Below are 10,240 nucleotides of genomic sequence, written 5' to 3' on the forward strand. Positions count from 1 at the left end.
CCTCCGGACGAGGCAGATGACACAGGACATGGCGGATTCCTCCGGTCGTGGCAGATGACACAGGACATGGCACGACTCGATACTAAGGCACAGCACGGGAAACAGGAACAGGTAAGAAGGCACGGGTGACAATTGGAATGGGAAACACTAAGGGACCATTTGCAAGACAGACTGGGAAAACTAACAATGCAAGGATTAGAAGGCCAGGGGCCTTCTTATAGACCAGGAAATCGTGGCAGTTGATGATGATGACGATTTCCTATTTGCGTGTGCTGGCTCTTTAAGGCCGGGCGCAAGCATGCGCACGCACCCTATGGGACACAGCCGAACGGAGCGGAAGTGAGCGCTGGCGTCTCCTAGGAGGGAGACGGGGACCAGCGCTCACGGATCCATGACTGCGGGCGTCGTGAGGTGAGTGAACCCGACGGCCCGTGGCCATGGACGCTACACACACACACCTGTAGATAATTGTACCATAGCCTCTGTAGATAATGCCACAGTGCCCCTTGTAGATAATGACACAGTGCCCTCTGTAGATAATTCCACAGTGCCCTATGTAGATATTGCCACACACACAAAAACACACACACGCACACACACATCCACACATCCTGTAGAAAGTGCCAAACACACCCTCCTGTAGATAGTTCACACCCCCTGTAGATAGTGCCACACACACCTCCATGTAGACAGTCCCACACACGCACCCTTATAGATAGTGCCACAACCCCTGTAGTTAGCGCTACACCCCCTTCTTGTAGATAGCACCTTTGGGGATCCCTCTAGGAGTAGAATTCCAAGCAGGAGCGTTGCCGACGCTCTGGCCAGGGATTCCTCTCCTGCAGGAGCCCCTGATGTCTCTGTTGCATGGTGAACGCCGTAAAAAAAATAAACTTCTAACACTAACATTTTTTTAATAAAAAAAGTGATCAAGATGTTGTATGCACCAAAAAAATGTCACTTTTATTACCGCAGAGAGAAAGACATAAAAACGAAACCCCACAAAAAATGGAGGAATCACAGTTTTTCCAACTTTTTTTCGTTTCCCATTACATTTTATGGTACTTTAAATAGTGCCAATAGAAACTACAATTCCTCCTGCAAAACATAAGCCTCCACACACTACTCCATTGATGGAAAAATAAAAAAGTTATGGCTATTGGAAAGCGGGAAGTGAAAAACGAAAATACGAAAAATGACTTTGACTGCAAGGGGTTAAAACAGCCCATATTTGAAGACACAGGGCAAACATTTACAGATTACAGGCCATTGCTAGCCAACACAAGTCAGCCACTGTAAGCTATGGGGTTCTTCCCCACACTCCTACTTGTTGGTGAGCAGCAGAACGGAAGTGAAGTGCAGCTATATTACAAGTCAACACAGCTGCCCTGCCGTCCTGTTCTCTTGTCAGGAAGGAAAAGCTCTCATCTGCCACTGGTCTGTCTCATAGATAAGTGGCAAAGTGAATGGCTTGCTCCCCCTGCACACCTTCTCGTTCCAACTTTTTACTTCCAGGAGCTGAGTAAAGGTTCCTGCTTCTGGGCTGTTGCCCGAGTAGTTGCTGCCCTCTGCATTCAGAAAGATTGAGGCAAGGTGCTCATCTCACCTCATTAACGGTGCACCCCTGCAGCTAAGGGCTTAAATGGCTGGTATTGGAGCTGGCTACGATCTTGGCCATTGCAGCAGGTTGTCAGCTGTATGTTACAGCTGATACCCACTGCTGATGGCGCAGACACAGCTCCTGAATCCACACCATGTGAGCACTGTAAATATACGGTGGCTCGCTTTAAGGCCTCTTGCGCCATACATTGATGGTGCTGGGCATGAAGGAGTTAAACTATTGCTGTAAAAAATACAGTAACTCCTCATAAAAACAAAATAACGCAAGTGTGAACAGTGCCTTATTCTGCTGCCAAATAGTATGAATTACAGTTATTTATAAGGCATTATTAACTCTTGCTGCTGGTGTCAGTGTCAATCCCCCTGCACCCACATGAAGCACCTGAGGCCCATGCCAGCCCGCTAGTGACGCCACAGTTGTACCAACATATCCCCCAGAAGGTGGGAGGGCATTATAACTAGGCCTCACTTCTTTATACAGCTCTCTATACTGCATGTATAAGGGAAGATCTTTCTTTGTAGGGAATGGCATAGAAATTAGCACAAAAGTTCTCGTGAAGTATTTCTGACTTAATCAACACTTGCGTTTATTTTACCATGGAGATGTTTTGCTGAGAAATGTGTGAATACCTTTAAAAAAGTTTAAAAAGAAGTTCACCTACAGTAGCACTAAATACTGTTTTATTGCCGAACTCCATTTAAAATTCAAGCTAAAATTGACATTTAATATAAGACTGTTTGACAGGTAGATAATTTATACGAGCACATTCATAATATTTTATAATGTCAATTTCCTAATACAGAATAGTTCTCTGAATAGGTTGTTCTGCTTTGCCCAAGTTGTGCATTAAACATGGCTGGTTTTAGCTGGAGCGAACAATATGACTTGAATGACCTTTCTATTTCCTATCTAATGTGTCAAGTGAAAAGAAAATCTCATATGGCTAAATATTTTAAAGGGAATCTATGGTTTTATATAAATGAGGCTGAAATAACGGACCACATGCAGTTCTGTTACTTGTTCAAATATACTATCTAAAGACAAGGCTGCCCAGGGGAATTACATATTTACTGTCTGCTCATCCATGCAGGCAGCTCTATGGTCAGGAAATATCCGGATTTCTCCAGAGCTTTCTGTTGACTTATGTACCTTGTCCTTCGAGATGGGAAATATGGACAAGTAGCATGTAAATCAACAGTCCACCTCCCCCCTTCCCACGGGGGATAAAGAGCTGGTGTGTTTGCTCTTTGGTGGTAAGAAGAACCCCTTCAATTAAATACACTTTTATAAAAATATTACATTAGCTTATAGGAAGCTTACTTTCTAAGATGTGCGAATGAAGGAAAAAATACAAAATGAAGTATTTATGAGATTGGCAGAGAGTACAATGCGCTTCAGGCACAGAAAACTTGCAAAATTATTTACATACACGAAAAAAAAAGGCACAGGTTGTTGAATTCCGGTAAGTCAAATAGGCAAAAAATCCTTTTGCATATATGGATAAAAGTTTTATCTAAATGTATTTAACAGTTTACCTCCGAGGCTTCATTCTTGATATATAGACCTTCAAGACATCCATGAGGATTCTTCCATTCTTCTAATTAAAGAAGAAAATACTTTAGAGGTGGTAATGGGGGTTGAATGAAATGTTTACAATCCCCCTTTCAATATTTTCTATTCCCATGATAAAGGACTCTACATAGACCATTAGGACAAAATAGCGCCAAAGCTCTATGTGTTATTTAAGATTCTTTTGACAAAGGCCCTATGTATTTTACTTATTCCTAAACACTTTTTCCACATTTTAGACATGTCAGTCGGAACCGTGAAAAAAAAGTAACTTTTTTTTTTTTCTTAAACCATTGTAGGATCTATAGACAATTGAAGTAAGTTGTTTAATTAAATGTGTAGAAGCTTACTAGCAAAAAAATATGGGCATCATTTATCAAAGCCTTTACATCATTATAATGGCGTAGAAAAGTCACAAACCATGATGCATGCCATACACGTTAAAAGTGGTGCGTAAAGTAGGCTGGATTTAGCAGAGGGAAAGGGGCCTTCCACAGACCGACAGCTTTACCGTGACTTACGGCACAAATTTGTATAAATTAATAAGCACTTAGCAGGCGTATATTTTACTCCAGCACACTTTAGTTTGTGAGTGGCATATGAAAGTCTTAGTAGATTTCCCTCTAAATGTTCTTAGTGACAAGATTAATAACGCTATATAATTTACAAAATGCATGTTGGATGCATGTGAATTGACAGCATAGTTGAAAAAATTTCCATGTGAGGATACATTCTTTTCTTTATGTCGTAGATAACTGTGAAGCATACAAAATTTTCAGGCAAAAAAATCTATCGTTTGTGACATTTTAAGAATTACCATGTTAACATCTGTGCCATGAATCAGGAAGATCCAACATATTACTGCAATAAAGTCTTCCAGAGATTGCTGCTTAAACAATGAGGATGGGCCTCCCATTAAAGTGCATGCACACAGCCAAATTATGGCTTCAAACAAGCTCCATATTGAACGAAGCTATAATACACCACCCACTGAAGTCTAATGGACCATATTGGACCTCTATATGCCTCAGATTGCATACATTATAAACAGGTGCACGCATTCAGATCCACAATAATATAAACCTATTTTTTCCAATTGCAAAAAGAGATGTTTTCTGTTGGATTCATAGAAAGTCCAACATAAAACAATTAAGCAGTGTTCTGTTGTTTCTCAATCTTTTTCTACTGTGGCCACACCTGCCAGAACATGATAATGCATTGGCCTCAGTACCCGTGGTCAAAGACCATGCCAAAATTAATAATAAATTGTTTGAATTTACCTTTTGTCTTCTGAACCCAGTATAACATTAAAATAAGCAATCTTCAAGATTTTGGGCTCTCATGTCAAATCCAATGTGGTGGCATGCAAACAACTTAGATGCAATTGAAGTGTAGACTTTCAGGTTTAATTCAAGGGGTTGAACAAAAGTATCCTGTGAAACGTTTAGGAATTGCAACCATTTTTTTACACAGCCTCCTCATTTCAGGGGCTCAAAAGTAATTGGACAAATTAACATTACCATAAATAAAATGTTTTTAATACTTTGTAGAGAGAATCATTTGCAAGCAATGACTGCCTGAAGTCTGGAACCCATGGACATCACCAAACTCTGGGTTTCCTCCTTTGTGATGCTTTGCCAGGCCTTTATTGCAGCTGTCTTCATTTGTTGCTTGTTTGTGGGTCTTTCCGCCTTAAGTTTTGTCTTAAGCAAGTGAAATGCATGTTCGATCGGGCTGAGATCTGCTGATTGACTTGGCAATTGCAGAATATTCCACTTCTTTGCCTTAAAAAACTCCTGGGTTGCTTTCGCGGTATGTTTTGGGTCATTATCCATCTGAAGCAATGTCCACTCAACCTTGCTGCATTTGGTTGAATCTGAGCAGAAAGTATATCCCTGAAAATGTCACAATGCATCCGTCTGCTTCTGTCTTCAGTCACATCATTAATAAACACTAGTGACCCAGTGCCTTTGGCAGCCATGCATACCCATGTCATCACACTCCCTCCACCTTGATTTACAGAGGATGTGGTGTGCTTTGGATCATGAGCCATTCCAAGCCTTCTCCATACTTTCTTCCTCCCGTCATTCTGGTACAGGTTGATCTTATTTAAGCTGTCCAAAGAATGCTGTTCCAGAACTGGGTTGGCTTCTTTAGATGTTGTTGGGCAAAGTCTAATCTGGCCTTTCTATTTTTGAGGCTGATTAATGGTTTGCACCTTGTGGTTAACCCTCTGTATTTGCTCTCATGAAGTCTTCTCTTTATGGTAGACTTAGATACTGATACACCTACTTCCAGGAGAGTGTTCTTCACTTGGGTAGATGTTGTGAAGAGGTTTTTCTTCACCATGGAAAGGATTCTGCGATCATCCACCACGGTTATCTGATTACCAGTGCGCTCTTTTTTTTCGAGAATGTACCAAACTGTTGATTTGGCCATTCCTAACTTTTGTGTTATCTCTCTGATGGATTTCTTAATTTTTTTCAGCCTAACGATGGTCTGTTTCACTTGCATTGGGAGCTCCTTTGACCTCATGTTGTGGGTTAACATCAACAGCTTCCAAATGCAAATGCCACACCTGGAATCAAATCAACTCCAGACCTTTTACCTGCTTAATTAATGAAGGATTAATGAGGGACTAGCCCATGCAGCCCACTAATTAGCTTTTGAGATATTTGTCCAATTACCTTTGGTCCCTTGAAAAAGAGGCAGCAGCAGATGTAATTCCTTCCTCAAATTAGGATGTGAATACTCTCAAATTAAAGCTGACAGTCTGTATTTTAAGCCCATATTGATTATATAACTGTATATTCGATATATTTTGATAAACAGCTAAAATGCCAAAACTTGTGTCACAGTCCAAATAATTCCAGACCTAACTGTAAAATGACTCTAATATGTTGCTAAACAAGAGATTAGTGCAGCCATAGAAAGGAAGGTGCAAATTATGATTCCACTTCTTTGCCTTAAAAAACTCCTGGGTTGCTTTCGCGGTATGTTTTGGGTCATTATCCATCTGAAGCAATGTCCACTCAAACATCTGTGAAAACAGCTTCCCTAGCTAAGGCTCACCAAAAACTAGGGGGAGCCTCACTGGTGAGGCCTGCCTCACAGTTTGGGAAGTGTTGTTCTATGGAGGTATATTGTACACTTTCTAACATGGTGTCATAGTACAAAGCCATAGAGACCTTGTGTACCACCATACAGGCTGTCACGGTCTGTGGGTAAGTGGACCCACTAGGCCGCATTGCCATAGCGGGCAGGCAGCTGGCCAAGCAACAGAACACTCAATCAATACAAAGTCCCGCTCTAGGGTACCTGAATAATCCAGACAGTGGCCGCGGCTTTAGCACGGATGGAGGTGACAGCAGGTTGCCTACATTAGTCTTAGATACAGGGTCCAACAAACAGTATCACACATGCACATGGGCCCTGTATCTAAGGCCCTGTATCCAAGGCCCTGTTCACATCACCGCTGCCCTTCCGTTGAGGGGTTCCATCTGGTTAACCACTCAACGGAAAGGCAAATGGAAACCTTAGCTTCTGTTTGCATCACCATTGATCTCAATGGTGATGGAAACTTTGCTAAAGATTTCCGTTTGGGGGGATATTCATTTGTATCTATAGGGGGCTGTGTGTAACGCTCTCTTTGGGGGGGATGTGTGATATCTACAGGGGGCTGTGTGTGGCGCTATGTATGGGGGGTGTAATATCCACAGGGGCTGTGTGTGGCACTATGTACAGGGGGCTGTGTGTATGTGGTGTTTTACAGTGTGTGGTATTATTATATTCAGACGCGCAGTGTTTGGTGCTATTATATTTAGGGGTACAGTATGTGGCACCATGATAACTTTATTTTCATTTATAGGTGTGGAAATGTTGGAGTCGAAGACATCTGAGTGGCAAATTCTGCAGAAATCAGTCATGGCCGGGAGAAGTCGTCATGTGCTCTGGACCGGATGGAGAAGAAAAGAGGAAAAAAACTACTAGAATCTGAGACGTCGTCACATGTGAGTCACTAGATTTATAGAGAATCTGTCACCTCTCCTGACATTTTTATTATAGGAAATCCTTGTATTCCACATAACGTCTTTGTGCAGTCCAGGACTGATAGACAATTCCCCTTGTCAAGAGGATGTGTCCCTGCACAGTGTGATACTGTCAGTGTGTAGGGACACAGCCCTGTGACAAGGGGAATCCGTAACACCCATTTGTTAATGCTTGCCCAAAAAGGTAGTGTTAAAAATAGTTACGGCGCGGCAGGGCGGCGGTGCGCAAGGGGGGCCCAAGTTTGGGTTACAACCCAGGGCCCATCGTCTACTTAAACCGCCACTGGTAACAGGGCACGGGTAACAACAGGAACAGGATAACACTAAGGGACCATTTGTAAGACTGACATGGGAATACTAACAACGCCCAGGCAATGAACAAAGGAGCAGGGCCCTTTTTATAGTCCAGGGAATCATGGATAGTTGATGATGATGAATTCCCATGTGCACGCGCTAGCCCTACGGGACAAAGCAGACCGGAGCAGAAGTGAGGGAAGGAGATGCGAGCCAGCGCTCACAGATCCATGGTCGTGACTGCCCGAGGTGAGTAAACCCGATGGCCCGCGGCCATGGATGCTACACAGGCTCTGTATTCATGGTTCCGCCAAGAGCATGAGCCCTGACTGTTACCAATTAAAGCTAAGCTGTGACACTTAATAGTTCTAGCTCCAATAAAACAAAGCTAACCTAGCGTAATAAAATATAGTTTATACATTGATATAAAAACTGCTTTCAATGTATTTCAATTTGATATATTTTCACTTTATACTCTGTTGAAAGTACTGAGAAAAACTGACACAAAAAAAGCTGAAATGAAGAAATGTAGAAAAAAATCCTCAGCACATCCACATTAGAAAAATATAAAAAGAGCTTTAATTCGACATATTGTAAAAGTCCATCAGACACAGGTGGGACGTATTACCGCTAACGCGTTTCGAACAGAGTGTTCTTACTCATAGCATAACGTAACACACATAGGACATGTGTTTTCAAATCAGCATCAACCAATCCTGTAACATTTTAGGTCAGAAAGGAACTACCACCTTTTTCAAAACCAAGTTAATCTGCAGGTTTACAGCAACCACACCTATACATAGAAGCTTGTACACAGTAGTCCAGGTAGAAGAATATGCGGTATTATACAAGTTTATAGAAAGGAACCCTTTGCACAAATTAGTTTGATGGTATGAATAATATCAGACATAATACAAAAATATATATATGACATAGATCGATATTCAATGAAAAAACACAAGTAATTATGCAGTTTCTACCATTGAATGCGTTATTTTTTCTCTTTCAAACTTATTTTTCGTTTTCAAAAAATGGTATTAAACGAAAAAGAGGAAGTTTGTTGCTGCAGAACTGATTGTTAATAGAAAAAAAAAAAGTTTAGACAACCTAAGAATTAGCTGAAATTTTGGACATCGCATTCTGCGTACAGGAGCGCTACACATACACACATTAATACAGTATAGCAATGTTGAAACAAATATGATTTCTTTCTGTACATGATTTTATCAGATAGCATATGCAATAGATATTTATGTGTACTTACTCGTAGTTTACTTTGAGGCTTTCTGCACCCTAAAAAGAGGGGCAGACTAGGAGAACTAGAAGTCAAATCTGGCTAAAGGACAGAATAGCTCAATATAAATATAAAAGTTCTCCCCTCCAGTTTAATCCTTTGGAATAACGGGTTTCCATTTGGAGAATCCAAAAGGCTTCCCTGTTGTGGTGATGATTTTTCCAATCACCTCCTCTTACTAGCTTTTTCACTTGTTCTATACCATGGAATCTAAAATATTCCAAAGAACTATTATGTGTATCAATAAAGTGTTTGGCTGCTCTGGATGTTTTTACAGAACTTTTTAGAATATCTGATATGTGTTCTGCAATAAATGTTTTTAATTTTCTAGTGGTACAGCCTATATACTTAAGGTTGCACGAAACACAAGTGATTATATAAATTATATGATGTGTATCGCAGTTTATAAAATAATTTATTTGATGAATTTTTTTATTAGGTAAATTCAATTCTTTAGTTTTTGTACTATATTTGCATACATTACATCTATTGCCACCACATTTGAAGAAACCTTTTTGAGATAACCATATCTTACTGGTGATGTTAGATGTAAAAAGGGGCAGGGCCCTTCTTATAGTCCAGGGAATCATGGCTAGTTGATGATGATACAGCGGACCACAGCGGAAGTGAGCGCTGGCGTCACCTGGGAAGGAGATGCGAGCCAGAACTCACAGATCCATGGCTGCATCCGCCGGGGGTGAGTAAACCCGATGTCCCGTGGCCATGGAACTACACAGGCTCTGTATACATGGTTCCGCCAAGAGCATGAGCCCTAACTGTTACCAATTAAAGCTAAGCTGTGAAACTAGCTCCAACATAACAAAGCTAACCTAGCATAATAAAACGTAGTTTATACATTGATATAAAAACTGCTTTCAATGTATTTCATTTTTATATATTTTCACTTTATTCTTTTTTGAAAGTACTGAGAAAAACTGACACAAAAAAAAACCGTTTGCACTTTTCTTTGTCTTTGTGAACATAAAATATAGGGACGGAATGGTCTGTTTGAAGGATCGTAGGGAGCATGAGGCTTTTAATCAGCTTGGTGAATCTTCTGGCCCAAAGGCCATCTAGCTGCTGTCTTCCTAAAGAATGACAGACGTTGAAACTTAGTCCACCTAAAATCTGCAGTGGCAAATTCAATTTCACAGGTCATAAAATTATATGTCCACTTTCTACATTCTTCTTTTTTTCTATTTTTCTTTTTTTTTGTTTATCCAGTTGAAAAGATTTTACAAGGTCTACAATCCATCTCTCTCCCTCAGTATTTTTGAGCCGCTCTTGACATTTTCCCAGCCGGGAAATTGAATAGCATTCTTCTTTGGGTCAGTGGTCAGAAGTGATGGAGCTGTGTGTTATGAGATACTCGTGAATTTTTTCTCCTTTCTGAAAACTTCAGTTGTTAGTGGA

The sequence above is a fragment of the Rhinoderma darwinii genome, chromosome 2, assembly GCF_050947455.1.
Source record: "Rhinoderma darwinii isolate aRhiDar2 chromosome 2, aRhiDar2.hap1, whole genome shotgun sequence".
NCBI lineage: Eukaryota > Metazoa > Chordata > Amphibia > Anura > Rhinodermatidae > Rhinoderma > Rhinoderma darwinii.